The 17500-nt window shown below is 44.3% G+C and overlaps 1 protein-coding gene across 2 annotated transcripts in view; it reads right to left on the bottom strand.

Moving 5' to 3' along the window:
- The window catches only part of LOC143287494 (malonyl-[acyl-carrier protein] O-methyltransferase-like), a 102339-nt gene that overhangs the window by 9805 nt on the left and 75034 nt on the right, over positions 1 to 17500 (bottom strand). The window lies entirely within an intron of this gene.

Below are 17500 nucleotides of genomic sequence, written 5' to 3'. Positions count from 1 at the left end.
TATCGTATCGTATCGTATCGTATCGTATCGTACCGTGTCTTATTATGTCATGCCATGTCGTACCGTGTCTTATCATGTCATGTCATGCCATGTCCTATCGTATCGTATCGTATCGTGTCGTGTCGTGTCGTGTCGTGTCATGTCGTGTATCGCATCGTACCGTACCGTACCGTACCGTACCATGTCTTATCATGTCGTGTCGTATCGTATCGTGTCGTGTCGTGTCGTGTCATGCCGTGTTGTGTCATATATCGTATCGTATCGTATCGTACCTTTTCTTGTATCATATCGCAGCAATAGAGAAGTTGCTTCTCAATGGTGAGAGAATGCCTGTTCTTAACTCTTTCAATTACCTTCTTTCTTCTTCTTTTTTTTATTATTATTATTTAAAAATTTTTTTTTAACTCGCTTTATGTTTGTAACAGATTGTACTGATCTTGCAAGTGCAGCGAAAAATACTCTGTTGCACATCCGAAAACGACTTCACTGCACTTACAATGACTCTCTTGAAGTACTTTTGCAGGTATGTTATTTTAAAGTAATAATAATAATAATAATGGTACTTATATAGCGCTGAATCTTGTGCATAGACAAATCTGAGCGCTTTCGCACCAGTCATTCTCACGCACGCATAACTCTAAAACTGGAGAAACTAAAGACAAGGAAGAGGCAGGGAAGGGAGGCTATTTTGGGAAGAGGTGGGTTTTAAGGCCAGACTTGAAAGAGCTGAGTGTGGAGACTTGACGAAGCGAAAGAGGAAGTTCATTCCAATTGCAAGGTCCAGAGACAGAGAAAGAACGGCGGCCAACAGTCGAGAGTTTGAATCTGGGTATGCGTAAGTGGAGTGGATCCGAAGCTGATCGTAGTGAGCGAGATGGAGTGTAGAGGTGAAGGCAGCCACAGAGATAGGAAGGGTCCTGATTTGTGAATACATTTGTAGCATAGAGTGCTGATCTTGTACTTTAGTTCGGTGTGAGACAGGGAGCCAGTGGAGATGTTGCAAAAGAGGAGTGATGTGCTCAGATCTTTTCTTTCTGAGGACGAGTCAGGGCAGCAGAATTTTGTATGCGCTGAAGGGACTGAATGGATGAAGCAGGCAAACCAGACAATAGAGAGTTACAGTAGTCAAGGCGAGAGAGAATGAGAGAAACGACAAGTCTAGATGTTGCGTCAAAGGACAGATATTTCCGGATGGAACTGATGCGCCGCAGTTGACAGTAGCAGGATTGACATGTCTGATTGATAAATGTTTGCATGGACAGTGTGTTGTCAAGGACAACGCCGAGGTTCCTGACTGAACTGGACAGAGGGATGGATGTACTGCCAAGTTTGATTGTATTAGTTGTAATGGAAGAGAGTTTTTGTTTAGTTCCTATGATCATTGCTTCAGTTTTGTCTGCGTTCAGTTGTAACTTATTTAGAGTCATCCAATTTTGAATATCCAGGAAGCAGTTAGATGTTTCTTGCAAGAGGGACAACAGTTTTTCAGGTGTATCACTCTTCTGGAGTTGAGTGTCATCAGCATAAGAATGATGACTGACATTATGGCGGTTGATAATTTCAGCGAGAGGAGCAGTGTACAGTGTGAAGAGCACTGGGCCTAAAACAGATCCCTGTGGGACTCCATGTTCAATTTTAACGGGTTCAGACTGGAAATTATCAACAATGACAGACTGGAATCGATCAGTGAGATAAGATTTGAACCAGTTTAGAACAGTAGCCGTTGATACCAAATGTAAAATGAAGACGGGAAAGAAGGATTGAATGGTCTATTCTGTCAAAGATACATCCTTCTGCTCTCTTCGGAGCTGAATTATGGGGATTGCAGAGAGTTACGATAATTATATCATTTCAAAGATACATTCAGGCTACAAGCTTTAAAGAAATTATTTGGAGTCCGTATTAAAAACTCTGAATAATTTAGTGCATGAAAAGACAGTTTTTCTATTGACAAAAATTCGCGTGTCCAGTGCATTTGATACTGACAAAAAAAGGATATATTCTATAATTGCCACATATTAATGGTCCTATTCTTCGTTGACAGATTAATGATATGCTATGAAATTCAATGGCTATGAAGTTTGATATTGTCATCTGTTCAAATATTTGGGTTGTCGCAACCTTCAAAATATTTCATACAGAAAAACCCTTAAAAAATCACATTTTTAAATTATGGCCAATACATTTTTGACTCACTTGTGTAAAAAAAAAGTGAGTCTATGTTTTAACCTGGTGTTCGATTGTCTGTGTGTGTGTGTGTGTGTGTGTGCCTGTGTCCGTGGTAAACTTTAACATTGACATTTTCTCTGCAAATACTTTGTCAGTTGACACCAAATTAGGCATAAAAATAGGAAAAAATCAGTTCTTTCCAGTCATCTTGTTTAAAACAATATTGCACCTCTGGGATGGGCACAAAAAAAAAAAAAAAAAATGAAGCCTAATTATATGCAAACTGCATTTACTGTTATATTTATTTTTTTTGTATTCTCTAAACTTGGCACTTTGATCTGATATTCTGACACAACAACAAGAGCAGTCATTATTATCATTTTTTGTTCAAACAGGAACTTCTTTTGATAAGCATGGAAGTTTTATTTATTTTGCAAACGTTTTTTTGGTGCAGATAGTAAAAAAGGGAAATTACTCTGTAATTAATGCTAGGGGACTTAATTTGCTTTAAACTGATCTTTCTCATCTTAAACATTACATTTTCAAATTATACTCAATACATAAAAAGCTTGTGTGTTTTACTCTCAGTGTACAGGGCTTTTTTTATTTTTTTATTATTTTTTTTTTATTATTTTTTTTTTTTTAAGCGCGAAGCTTTATAATAACAAGTACAGAACACATTTTAACGATTAGATTTTTTTAAAGTGTATCACAAGTGAGTCTTGAAGGCCTTCCCTCTCTTGTTACACATGGAAAACACACACTTCTAAATCAAGATTGCATGCTTTTTACATGCTTAATGTCAGGAATTTTGCGCAAATTATATTAGTTGTTTCGTGATTAATATTTTTCTCTTCTTTAGTCATTTTCATCTAGGAAAAAACACCAAACAAACAAATAAAGCAGAAAACTCTCTACTAAAAAAAAATATTCTAAGATCAGAGGGAAAGCAAAAACCAACTGAAATCCTGCACAAACATGATAAGTTTCTGGAACCAAATTTCACACAGTGACAGTTTCTACTTCAGCATACCTCATAAAACTTTTGTTTGATGATGAAGATCTTCAACCCCCCCCCCCCGGCCCCCCCAAGCCCCTCTCCCCCCTCCCACCTCCACGTTGCAGCTGTGACCTCACTCGTCACATGATTAATTCCTGTTTTGACCAGTCATGAAACGGCTGGTAAATGTTCTCCACGGTTATTGTGCAATTATGTCTGACGCCACCTTTGATGGTGTAGATCATCTTTCCATGGTTATTGTGCAATTATGTCTGACGCCACCTTTGATGGTGTAGATCATCTTTCCATGGTTATTGTGCAATTATGTCTGACGCCACCTTTGATGGTGTAGATGATCTTTCCATGGTAATTGTGCAATTATGTCTGACGCCACCTTTGATGGTGTAGATGATCTTTCCATGGTTATTGTGCAATTATGTCTGACGCCACCTTTGATGGTGTAGATGATCTTTCCATGGTTATTGTGCAATTATGTCTGACACCACCTTTGACGATGTAGATGATTATTTCTCTTTTGCAAGATCAGCAACATCAATGTCGTCGTCACCGTCGTCGTCAGTACCGTCATGGGCATCAACATGATCGTCATCACCACCACTTGTGTCATCATCATCATCACCATCCATCATGATGTACTATTATCATCGCCATACTTATTAGCATAGGTGTCGTCGTTGTCATCGTCACAATCAGCATCGCTATCACTTCCGTCAATACCTTCATTGCAGGTATCATCATTATCATCACGGCACAGTTATGTTGTTACATCACTTTTATAGTTGAAATATCCTACAGTATTGTCCATGTGTTCTGTGTGGCTTGTTCAGGATTAAAGAGGCCATGCCAGTCTTGAATAAAAGCTTATTTGTGTTTGCACATTTCTTCTGCCTTTGCTGCTGTGTGCACATGTCAGATGATCGGTGTAAGGACAGGCCCGGTGCTTCCTTTTTTGAGGAAGTGTCTGGGTTTGTTCCAATGTATCTTTTATTTACCTGTGTGCTCGCCGAATCGGTAGCGTAAGCAGCACTGACTTGAAGTTGTGTACCTTGTGAATGGAGAGAGTTACCACTCTTTACTATTTGTTAATCATTTCATCTCCATGCCTAATTATTTGTTAATTTCCATATAAATGCCATGTTTTATTGCCTTAGCAGTAAGTAAGTAAATGGACAGATAGTTGTTTTTTTTCTTCTCACTTTTAGATCAGATATAATGTTAATTTTGATGGCTAATTAGGTAAACAGCGTACTTGATTATATACAAAAATAGCTGTTAATTGTTGACTGTTGTGTTAACATTTTACTCCATCGTTTTGCTTGGTTTCTTTGTTTGTTTCTTTGTTTGTTGTCCTTTTATACGTTTCATTCCTTGTTTGTTTTCATTCTCATTGTCAAAAATTCAAGAACAGTGCAGGCATTAATACATTGCACGCCCTACGTTTTTTTACATTTTTTATTTTATCATTATTATTATTATTTTTTATTCTGTCAGCAATGAATTTCAAGTAAAACATCCATTTGAATCTATGACTCTATCTGCTCCGCCACTGCAACCTCCCGCCTCCATCCCTATCTCTCCCTCTCTATCTCTCTCTCTCCTTAACAGTCTAGATGTCAGTGCTTCCAAACGAAACCAGATTTAACCGGATCCAAGATATTTGGGAGCTTACCACTTGCTATCTGTCTCTGCCAAAGGAAAGCGGTCACATGCAAGTACATCTACATCACTCTATGAAGTTAAAGTGTTTGTTTTGTGTCATTGGATAACCGATTTGTATAGTGAAACGATCTGGGGATGATGAAATAAGAGAGAGAGAGAGAGAAACAGAATGCAGTTATCTCCTCAGCAAGGTCGACGCGACATTTTTTTTTCTGCATTTTCTTGAAAAAAAAGAAAAGAAAGGAAAAAGTAACGAAATGGCCATAGATTATGTTCTGTCACGAACATAATGTGCGAACATTCATATCAGACAGAGGGCATTCGCCTGTCAGTTGTAAGTTCGTGTGTTTGTTAACTTACTATGGACCATGTTATTCATTCAGCTGAGAAGTAATATGCAGCACAGCATACCTTCATTTCTCTGTGTGTTTTGTGTTGTGCGTTTTCACTGTAAATATAATTTTATTTTAGACATTCATGCATTCAAAACGCACCCCCCCTCGCACGCCCACCCCAAAAAAGAAAAAAAAAATCTACATGATAATTATTCTAAAATATTGATCATATAAAAAGAAAAGAGAGACAGCGCCTTTTGCCGAATTTCATAATTCCTTTATTTTCTTATTTATTTATTTTTGTGTTCTTATCTATTTGCTGATCTGTGTATCTATTTTTAAGAGAGTACACAAATTTCGACTGATCGAACATTTTGGTTTGTTTTCTACATATTCTAATACCGAATGTACGAATAACTTGTTAGTGGCGTTTAAATGTTGCTTATCGTACTTAATTTCCTCTCAACAACTTTTCACGAGTGTTTTCGTTTACGGGTGCATCAGCAGTCGTCCACTGGGAGTAAAATTGTTTTTTCATGATCGAACTTTTATCTTTTTTCTTAAAAATTGAGAGACTGCACTAGTAAAATGAGAGACTGCACCTGTATGTAGTAGTAGTAGCAGTAGTAGCAGTAGTAGTAGTAGTTGTTGTTGTGAAATGAGAGACTGCACCTATATGTAGTAGTAGTAGTAGTAGTAGTAGTTGTTGTTGTGAAATGAGAGACTGCACCTATATGTAGTAGTAGTAGTAGTAGTAGTAGTAGTGTGAATCTGTGTCTGTGTCTGCAGGTGTCTCTGTGTTTGTGTGTCTGTCTGTCCGTCTGCATATGTCTCAGTATCTCTTTTGTAAAACACACGTGCATTGACCTTCCACATCTTTCTAATTACATTCAGTTATAAGCCATGGCAAACTCTGTGTGTGTGTGTGTGTGTGTGTGTGTGTGTGTGTGTGTGTGTTTGCGCGTGCGTGCGTGCGTGCGTGCGTGCGTGTGTGTGTCTGTGCGTGGAATAACCGCAGTCTTTGAATCCATTTGTGCTTTTATGCGTTAAATCATCATTTTTTCTGCTTCCTTTTGAAAGTTATTGCGTGGATATACGTGTTTATTGTTTATTGTAAAGCGGTTTGAGCTCTCGATAATTAAGGGAGGAAAGCACAAAATTACTGCTGGCAGCAGCAGCAGTCCGCGTCTTTGTGTACCTGTGTGTTTGTGTGTCTGTGTGTGCCTCTCTATCCTCCCCCCTTTCTCTATCTCTCTTTCTCTATGTCTATATCTATCTCCCCCCCCTCTCTCTCCATCTCCCCCTCTTAATCCCCCTACCCCCCCCCCCCCCCCGCACCCCCCCCCCATCCCACGCACACCCTCTCTCTCTCAGCAAGTGCACCAACTTAATACATTGATATTTTTTTATGGTATGGTATTGTGTGGTAAGATATGGTATGGTGTGGCATGCTATAGTACGGCATACTATGGTTTGTTCCATTGTACCTTTTATTTACCTGTGTGCTAACTGAATCGGTAGCGTAAGCGGCACTGGCTTGGGGGGGGGGGGGGGGGGGGGGGTTGTGTACCTTGCGAATGGAGAGCGGTACCACTCTTATACTATTTGTTATGCTATGCTATGTTATACTACGCTACGGATTCCCTGTCCGCCTGTCTGTGTGGCTGTGTGTGTCTGTGTGTCGGGGTGGGTTGAAGGGCTCTGCCCACCTCAGAAAAAGACCGACAGAGGGGAACATGGGCCTTTATATAGCCACCTGTCCCACACTGGGTCCGCGACAATACAGCAGGCTGTCTGACTAACTGATAACGAGACTTGGCTGGGACATGGGGTTCTCTTTATCTCTGTCTCTGTCTCTCTCCACCCTCTCTCTCTCCCTTCATCTATCTATCTCTCTCTCCCTATCTCTCCCACCTCACTCTCTCTCTACCCCTCTCTCTCTCCCTTCATCTATCTCTCTCTCTCTCTCCAACCCCCTCTCTCTCTCTCCATTGATCTCTCTCTCTCTTTCCCTATCTCTACCACCTTACTATCTCTCTCTCTCCCCCCTCTCTCTCTCCTTCATCTATCTCTCTCTCTCTCTCTGTCTCTCCCAACTCATTCTCTCCCCCCCCCTCTCTCTCCTAGCTCACTCCCATTCTACAACCCCCTCTCTCTCTCCCTCCCTCTCTCTCCCATATTTCTCTCTCCCCGTCTCTCTCTCCCCCACACCACCCTCTTTCTCTCTTCACACACACACACACACACACACACACACACACACGCACACACACACACACACACACACACACACACACACACACACACACACACACAGAAGACGTAGACACACAGAAGACCGTAAGTCCATACCCCATCTGGGAGATGAATAAAGCACATTTTGATGTTAATCACACTGACATGAAACAGAATGAAAATCCGAATATCATGGCAACGGAAGTCCGAGTACACCTTCAAAACAGATACTGTGATTATTTACAGATCTACACGGACGGCTCACTATTAGACAATGGCCAAGCAGGTTCAGCTTTCGTTATACCAAAACTGAAAACGGAAAGATCATACTATATTGGTAAAAATCGTTCAATATTCACAGCTGAACTTATTGCTGTTCTTATGGCTCTAAATCATATTCTTGATCTTCCAGTTTGCCTTCTACAAGTCTTGTTTTGCGTTGATTCCAAATCTGTATTATGTGCTTTAAACTCATCAAATTGTAAGAACAAATCCAAAATCATAATAGAAATCAGCCACATTTTACATCTTTTAAGCTTGAAAGGAACACATATTACGTTTTTCTGGGTTCCTTCACATCTTGGTATTCTCTACAATGAATGGGCTGACAGTGCTGCAAGAAAAGGAGCAAAAAACGAACAGGGAACCATAGAACTTTATGTGCCTCTGTCTGTACAAGAGGGTTATCGAATACTGGAAAAAACATCATGGAACGAAGTCAGAGAATCATACCAGGAAAACGGCAAAACTTTAAACCGTAGTGTAATTAATGTTCAACAACCGGGAACTATCAATTAGTCAAATACATACAGTAATTCAATAAGATTAAGGCAGATCCATACATTATCAAACAGGATAAAACTGAACGCTTTTATAACTAAGTTCAGCAAAGGTGCGTATGTGGAGAACATATATCTGGCAACCATATAATATTCGAATGTCAGAATCTAAAATGTTTTTTTTACCAGACTTCACCAAAAGTTCTTTTGAATGTGTCATTAACAATTCCAATATGTTATTTGCTGTTGCAGAAGATTTGCTGCATAGTCCAATAGGACATTTGTTTTTGTTGTTTGATGTTGGCGTTTATAACGTTTCCATTTTCCCTAGCGTTGTCTCTCCCTATTCACCCTCCACACATACACACACTTTTACCCCCACCCCCTCTCACAGGCCCTACCCCCAAGGTTTTTTTTTTCTTTTTTTTTTTCTCGTCTAATATCACTTCAAGTAGAAAGACGTTAAACTGAAGACGAACACACACACACACACACACACACACACACACACACACACACATATGTGACGCATACATATTTGTATCTTTTTGTAAACTTTTCTGTCACTGTTTTTTGACTTGCGATTTAGAAGATAATAACTTTCATTATTTCTTTTGCGTTTTTGTTGTGGTTTGGTTCTCTTTTTAATTTTTCTTTTAAATTTTGGTGATTTATTTTTAAACACATTACATTTTTTATGTGTAAACAAAACGTCAAACGAAAACACTCTTTTCTACCATTTCTCTCGTTTTCGTGACATAGTTTTGAATAGAAGGTAGAATAAAATCACTTTTTGTTGTCGAATTGTGTGTGTGTGTGTGTGTGTGTGTGTGTGTGTGTGTGTGTGTGTGTGTGTGTATACCTTTTGGCGCCGTAACACACACACACACACGCGCATGTGTATATGTGAGCAGCAGTTAAGGGGTTAAGTTGATTCATAGATGAGTAAGCTTACATACACAAAACTTTGTTAATGCATTTCAAGGAGTTAATCTGTTGACATGGCTTTTTCGTCTCTCTTTCTCTCACCTCTACCCTTCAGAGAGAGAGAGAGAGAGAGAGAGTATAATGTATATATGTATGTATGTATGTATTTATGTATGGCTGTTTGTACGTATGAGTGTTATTGCATATGCATATGTATGTGTGTGTGCGTATTTATGTGATCGTATGCACATGTGTATATGTGATTTATGTGTGTGTGTGTGTGTGTGTGTGTGCGTGTGTGTGTGTGTGTGTGTGTGTGTTTTACGGCGCCAATAAGTATATATATATATATCTGATTTTGCTAGAGAGAGAGAGAGAGAGAGAGAGAGAGAGAGAGAGAGAGAGAGAGAGATTATCCCGCAAACTCTGAAAGTAGACTGGACCTGATGATGACTTGACAATAAATGATCTAAACGAAGCAATAGCTAAATGCAAGAAAGAATCAGCTCCTGGCCCAGACAAAGTTCGCTACTCGGACATCAAGGAACTATCGGAAGAAAACAGAAGCAACCTTTTCAATCTATATCAAAACAGTTTCCACAATGGACATGTGCCGGAGGACTGGACACACAGCTTCTTAAAACCCATACCAAAACCAGGAAAGGACCATCATCAGGTAAGCGGCTACCGGATCCTAACCATGCAAAACATTGCCGGAAAGCTCATGGAACGCATGATAGCCAGGAAACTTGCAAGGGATCTTGAACACAGGCACATTCTCCTTTCAATTCAAGGTGGTTACAGAACAGGCAAGTCCACATGGGAAAACGCAGCTGCTTTTTGCATATGAGGTGTATGAAGGATTTCAAAGAAAAGAAGAAACACTAGCAGTAGCAATCGATCTTGAAGATGCCTACAATAAAGTCCAGTTTGCGCACCTCATGGAGCTGCTACTAAGGTATGGAGTACGTTTGACACTGACAAGATGGATAGCAGCAGCGCTTCAGGAAAGAACCGTCGTCCTACGCCTCGGAGATTGGATGTCTGCACCTTCTAAACTATCCATGGGACTGCCACAAGGGTCTCCGCTTTCTCCTGTCCTCAACAATGTCTACACGAAGGGCCTTGCAGACTTAAACAACAATGGAATAGCTCGGGTGCTTACTCTTGCGGATGATGGCCTGGTCTTCAAAACTTCGAAAGATGCTCAGGAAAGAACTAAAGCCGTCCAGAAACAACTAAACAATATTGATAAATGGTGCAAAGACACAGGGAAAGCCCAAACGTTGCTGTGCACCCTCAACAACAGAACCGCGAGCAAATCACCACCTTCTGTGTCACTCGATGGGATTCAGATCGAGAAAACTGAATGCCTACGCTACCTAGGAATACACGACAGGATGCTGACCTTCAGAAAACATACGGAAAATACTGTTCTCAAATGCAAAAAGGGCCTTTCAGTCTTAAAAGCAATGGCAACCAAAGGTATTGAACAACGCCACCTCTTCCTGCTATACCAATCACTCGTCCTCAGTGTGATCGACTACGGACTTGGGCTAACAACACCGTCTCAAAGCAACCTCCTAAAATTAGAAAGAGTTCAAAATGAAGCTATGAGGCTGATCCTTGAAACAACAAAAGACACGCCCACAGAAACCATGCGATACCTGCTTGACCTTCCTTCAGTGCAGGCCAGAAACAAGTTAGAACAGGTCAATACCTACTTCAAAGCATTAGAAAACCCTCAAAACCCACTGCATGACGCAGTCAAAGAACCAAAAGGCAGCCGTCTAGGACGAGGAAGATCAAGGATGGGGCAAGCAGAAGACACAATCCAGCTAGTATGCCAACACAAGACCTGAAAGAACAAAAGAATGGGAGAAAACCCCCGAAAACCTCAACCATCTATTCAACACAGCCATTTCACCCACTCTAGGAAGACATTGTCGGGAATGGCCAGAGGGCAAAACTGATGCGGAAGTGAAGCTACTCATAGAAGAAAACAGTAAAGAAGAGGACATCATCATATACACAGATGGCTCAGTCACCAAAGACCAATCCGGTTGGGGATTCACTGCGAAACAAAATGGAAAAAAAACAGGGGAAGAGAATGCTGCCTACAAAGTCACAACTTCCAGCCTGACGATGGAAGTTGAAGCTGTGACACATGCCCTCCAGTGGCTATGGTCCATCCATACGCCCGGAAACCAACATGCCATGATTCTAACAGACTCAATGAACCTCATACAGAAAATTGAAAACGGAATGGGAAGCCCAGAGTGTCATAAGGCAATGCGCAACTTTCAGATTAAAAAACTTACATGGTCATACTGCCCGGGACATGCAGGTGTTAAGGGAAATGAGCGAGCTGACGGACTTGCTGGTAACGCAACACCAACGAGCGGCCTACATCTAGGAAAATCGGAAATCCTCAGAAAAGTCAAAGAATATCAAAAAGAACAGGTACAAGGCCATCACACCATCGATCGCCTCAAAGAAATAAAAGCAGAGAGAGGGAGTGGCCGTAAGTCTAACATGAAAGGTAGAGCACGATGCTTTGCAAATCAAACAAATATCGGCATCATTTCCAAACCAACATTGCGCAAATTTCTTCAAAACGGAACAGAGTCTCTGTGGGCTTTTCCAAATACAATAGACTGAGCAACACACTAGACGCCACGTTCTTGGCATCAGAGATCTTTTCCCATCCCTCTTGCGGCCAATCAGTGGCAGCCTCTGTGCGTGTGTGTATGTGTGTGTTTGTGTGCATGTGTGGGTCTGTATTTTTGAGTGCGTTTGTGCATGCGCGAGAGTGTAAGTGTACACAAGTGGCAGTAGAGTTCTGTGCACGTGCGTGCGTGCGTGTGTGTGTGTGTGTGTGTGTGTGTGAGAGAGAGAGAGAGAAAGAGAGAGGGGGGAGGGGGGGTGCGGGGGGAGGTGGGGTAGAGGATGAGGTATGTGAGTGTATGCATGCCTACACTGTGGGAGCAACAGGATATTGGAACTATATATATATATATATGTGTGTGGAGATATGGGCATATGTGTGTGTGCTTGTACAAGTAAGTGTTCATCTCTGTGTGTGTGTGTGTGTGTGTGTGTGTGTGTGTGTGTGTGTGTGTGTGTGTGTGTGCCGTGGAAGCTGCGATACGTATACTAGAAATGAGTGTGTGGAGGAGGGGGGTAGAGGATGTGCAGGGTAATGTGTGTGTGTGTGTGTGTGTGTGTGTGTGTGTGTGTGTGTGTGTTGGAGCTCATGTACGTTTATATGTATTTAACTGCGCTTTCATATCTGTGAAACTGCATGTTCGGTGCATATCTGTTATGCATGTGTGGGTGTATATGTGAATGTGTGTCTTCATGTTTTACATCTATTTGCTTATTTATCATCATTGTTATCTTATTTATTTATTATTGTTATTAATTTATTATTATTATTATTATTATTACTACTACTACCCTTTTTTTAACATTATAATTATTATTTATTTATTTATTTATTCATTTGTGTAAGCTTATCTATTATTTATTCACTTTTTTTTCCCTCAAGGCCTGACTAAGCGCGTTGGGTTACGCTGCTGCTCAGGCATCTGCTTGGCAGATGTGGTGTAGCGTATATGGATTTGTCCGAACGCAGTGACGCCTCTTTGAGCTACTGAAACTGAAACTGAAAACTGAAACTGAAAGTAGACCGACGTGCACACATTTTCGCAACTAAGCTGCTCGCCGCTTTTTCCCTCACATTTTGACACTGTCCGCTCACGATGTGAACCTGTTGAAGATGCAACAGCTGGTTAAGAAAATTAGCCGAATATTCAATTTTGTTGAAACAGGAAGCTGACATAATACTGTTGCTGACTTTGTACCTGAGTATAATGAATGCTTTATTCTTTAGTGTGTGTGTGTGTGTGTGTGTGTGTGTGTGTGTGTGTGTGTGTGTGTGTGTGACTGTGTGATTGTGTGTGTGTGTGTGTGTGTGTGTGTGTGTGTCGCATGATAACTCCTTAAGCTGGTCGCACTGACTGGGGAAAAAAAAGAACTGTAAATCAGTCAGTGTGTCGCATGTGATTATACACGAGGGTTAGTGGGTCGCCCTCAGTTCCACTCATTTTATTGTGGTTTTCATGCACATCTAAATTGTATTTGTATTTGCATGTCTTTTTATCACAACATATTTCTCTGTGTGAAATTCGGGCTGCTCTCCCCAGGGAGATTATGGTGCCAAGTTACTGTGCACATTGTACAGAAGTAACGCTTTGTTGAATACTAACTGTTTTTCAGAGAGAGAGAGAGAGAGACAAGACTACAAAACACATTTTTTTAGTTCGAAGATAATAGATAAGCACTGGTGTGCTTTTTTTACATCCAGTCCCCGCCCTGAATAGGGTCTACACTACACAATATTAAATAAAATGAAAGCATGGTGTTAGGTAGAGATACATAACAGAGGAAAACATATATAAAAATCAAAACAAAACAACAACTACACACACACACACGCACGCACACACACACACACACACACACACACACACATGTACACACACACACACACACACACACACACACACACACACACACACACACACACACACACACATGGAATACAGGCACTAACATGGTGTTAGTAAAAGAGAGAGAGAGAGAGAGAGAGAGGGGAGTGGTAAATTGTTGGACTTTTAATCCGACGGTCCCTGTTTCAAAATTGGTTATGAAACTTTGGGGGAAATTATGTGTGGGGGGGTTTTTCCGTTTTGCCATGTTTTCATGCGGGAGAGAGAAGGGAGGGGGGGGTGGAGGTGGGGGGGGGGGGGAGGGGGCGAGGGGGTTACACACATAGAGGGGGGGGGGGGAGGGTGGGGGGGAAGGGGGGGGGGGAAATAACACCCCACACACACAAAACACACACACCCGGGGGGGGGGGGGGGGGGGGGGGGCTTTTCAGGTCACAGACCCCAAGTTTTTGTGTTTCGGGGATTTAGAAAAGTTTTGGGAATGTATGGGGGGTACAAGGAAAACCCCTTGGGGGTTGTGACATTTCCTCTCTTCTTTCTTCACCCCACACTTTTTCACACAAAACACACAACACAAACCCACACACAAAACCACACACACACACACAAAACCAAAACCACAAAAACAAAACACACAACACAAAACACACCCACACCCCCAACAACAACACCCCCACACCCCAAAAAACCCACAAAAAACCACACCCCAACACACCCCAACACCCCACACAACAACCCCACACAAAAAACACAAACACCCCACACCCCACCCCAAAACACACACCAACACACACAAAAAACACCCCACACAACAAAACCACACACACACCCCAAAAACTTTTTTTCCCCCAAAAAAAAATTTAAAAATTACAAAACAACCCCCCAAAAAACAAAAACTCTTTTTCCCCCCCAACACAACAAAACACACACCAACACACAACCCCAACACACAAAAAACCCAAAAAACACAAAAAAAACACAAAACACACAACACACACACAACACCAAAACAAAACCCAAAACACACAACCACACACACACACAAACCCACAAACACCCACAAAAACAAAACACACTTAAAAAAAACCCTTTTCCAAAAAAACCCAACCCCCCCCCCTTTCCCCCCCCCCCGGGTTGGTTCCCCCTAATTTTTTTTTTGTTGGGGGGGTTTATTTGTTAGTTTTGTTTTGGGGTTACTGGGCAACCCTTTGGGGTTTGTTGTTTTTGGGGAATCTTTTCTCCTTTTTCTTCACCCCAATTTCAACAAAACACCCCACCAAACTACCAAAAACACCATACCACCAAACCACCCCCACCCCCCTTTCACACCCCCAAACCCCACCCCACCACCACCCACACCCATACCAAAAACACCCCACCCAAAACCCCACACCCAAAACTTTAAAACTTTTCCCCCCTTTTCCCCATTCCCCACCTTTTTTTTCCCCTTACCCTTTTTTTTCCCCCTTTTTTTTTCCCCTTTTTTTCCTTCACCTTTCAGCCCCTTTTAAACCCCTTCTTTTTTCCCACCCTTTCCCCCCTTCCCCCTTTCTCCCCCTCTCCCCCCCCCCCACCTTTTTTCACCCCCTTTTCCCCTCCCCCTTTCCTTCACCCCCCTTTCCCCACCTCCCTTCCCCCCCTTTACCACCCCTTTTCCTTCACCCCCCAAAAACACCCCCCCACCTCCCCCCCTTCCCCACCCCCTCCATCCCCCCCAAACACCTCCCTTCACCCCCCCTTCCCCCCCCTTTCCTTTCACCCCCCCAACCTTTCCTTTAAAAACCCCCCTTTCCCCCACCCTCTCCCCACCCAAACCCTTTTCCCTTTAACACCTCTTTAAACCCCCCCTTCCCACCTCTCCCCCCCCCCCCCACCCCCCTTTAAAACCCCCTTTCCCCCCAAACCCCCCTCTCCCCTTTAACCCCCCATTTCCCCCCCCTTTTTCCTTCACCACCCTCTCTCCCCCCTTTAAAACCCAAAACCCCCCCCTTACCCCTTCCCCACCTCTTTTTTTTCCACCCCCCTCTTCCCCCCCCTTTCCCCCCCTTTCCCCACCCCTTTCCCCACCCCCACCCTTTTTCCCCCCCAAACCATTTTCCCTTCCCACCACTTCCCCCCCCTCCTTTCACCCCTTTCCCCACCTTCCCCACCCCTTTCCTTCCCCACCCCCCTTTTTACCTTTTCCTTAAACCACCCTTCCCCCACCTTCACCCCCTTTCCCCCACCCTTTTCCCAACCATTCACCACCTTCACCATTCACCCCCTTCCCCCCTCTCCCCTTTTTCCCCCCCCTCTTTCCTTTACCCCCCTTCACCCCCCCCCTTTTTCCTTTCCCCACACCCCCTTCCCCCTTCCCACCCCTACTTCCCCCCCCTTTCCCCCCCTTTTCCCCTTCCCCCACCCTCTCTCTCCTTCCCCAACCCCTTCCCAACCACCCCCCCCCCTTCCCCAAACCCCTCCTTCCCCACCCTCCCATTCCCAACCCTTACCCCCCACCCCCCCTTCCCCAAAACCCTCCCCTTTCACCACCCCCCCCTTTCCCCCCCCTTTTAACCCCCACCACCCTTTTCCCCTTCCCCCCCAACCCCCCCCCCTTTCCCCCCCCTCTCCCCACACTTTCCCCCCCCCCTCCCCCCCACCCTCCCCCCCAAACCCCCCCCCCCAACCCCCCCAAAACCCCTTTTCCCCTTTTCACCCCCTCACCCCACCCCCTTTTTCCAAAACCCTTCCCCCCTTTCTAAAATTCCCCAAACCCCTTTCCTTCCCCCCCCTTCCCCACCCCCCCATTCCCCCCATTCCCCCCCCCTTCTCCCCTTTCCCAAAAATCAAACCCCCCCAACCCCCCCCCCCCTTTCCCACCCACCCCCCCCCCAAACACCCCCCTCCCATCACCCCCCAACAAACCCCCCCAACCCCCCCCACCCCCCCCTCTCTTCACCCCCCTTTTCATCCCCCCCTTCTCCTTCACCACCCTCTCCTTCCAACACCCCCCAAAACCCCCTCCCTTCACCCCCCTCCCCCTTTAAACCCCCCTTCCCCCCTCTTTTCCTTACACCTTTTTCCCCCCCCTTCACCCCCCTTCCCCTTTCACCCCCCTCTCTCCTTCCACCCCCCTTCCCCAAACCCCCCTTCCCCACCCCTCTCCTTCACCACCCTTCACCCCCCCTCCCTTCCCCACCCTTCCCCTTTTCACCCCCCTTCCCCACCCTTTTCCCTTAAACCACCCTTCTCCTTCACCCCCTTTCCCCAACACCCTTTTCTCACCCTCTCCCCTTCACCCCCTTTCCCCTTTCTTTCTTTCCCCTTCACACCCCCCCTTTTCCCCAAACCCTCTCTCCTTCACCACCCTCCCCCCCCTTCCCCACCCCCCCCCTTTCCCACCCCCTTTTTCTCCTTCCCCCCCAACCCCCTCCCCCCTTCACCACCCTTCACACCCTCTCCCCTTCACCCCCCTCTTTTCCTTCACACCCTCCCCCCCCTCCTTCACCCCCCTTTTCCCCCACACCCCCCTTTTCCCTTCACCCCCTTTCCTTCCCCCCCCCTTTTTCCTTCACCCCCCTTCACCCCCCTTCCCCCTTCACCCCCTTTTCCCCCACCACCTCACCCCTTCCCCCCTTCACCACCTTGTCCTTACCACCTTCACCCCCCCTTTTTCCTTCACCCCCCCTTCCCCCCTTCCCACCCTCTCTCCTTAAAACCCCCCTCTCCCCTTTTACACCCTCTCCCCTTCACCCCCCTTTCCCCACCCTTCTCCTTCCCATTCCCCCCCTCTTCCTTCACCCCCCTTTCCCCCCTTCACCACCCTTCCCACCCCTCTCTCCTTACCCCCCTTCTCCTTCACCCCCCTTCACCACCCCCCCT

Source organism: Babylonia areolata, chromosome 11 (assembly GCF_041734735.1).
Source record: "Babylonia areolata isolate BAREFJ2019XMU chromosome 11, ASM4173473v1, whole genome shotgun sequence".
Taxonomy (NCBI): Eukaryota; Metazoa; Mollusca; class Gastropoda; order Neogastropoda; family Buccinidae; genus Babylonia; species Babylonia areolata.
Note: the sequence above shows the minus strand (reverse complement) of the source record. Positions and strands in the feature narration are given on the sequence as shown.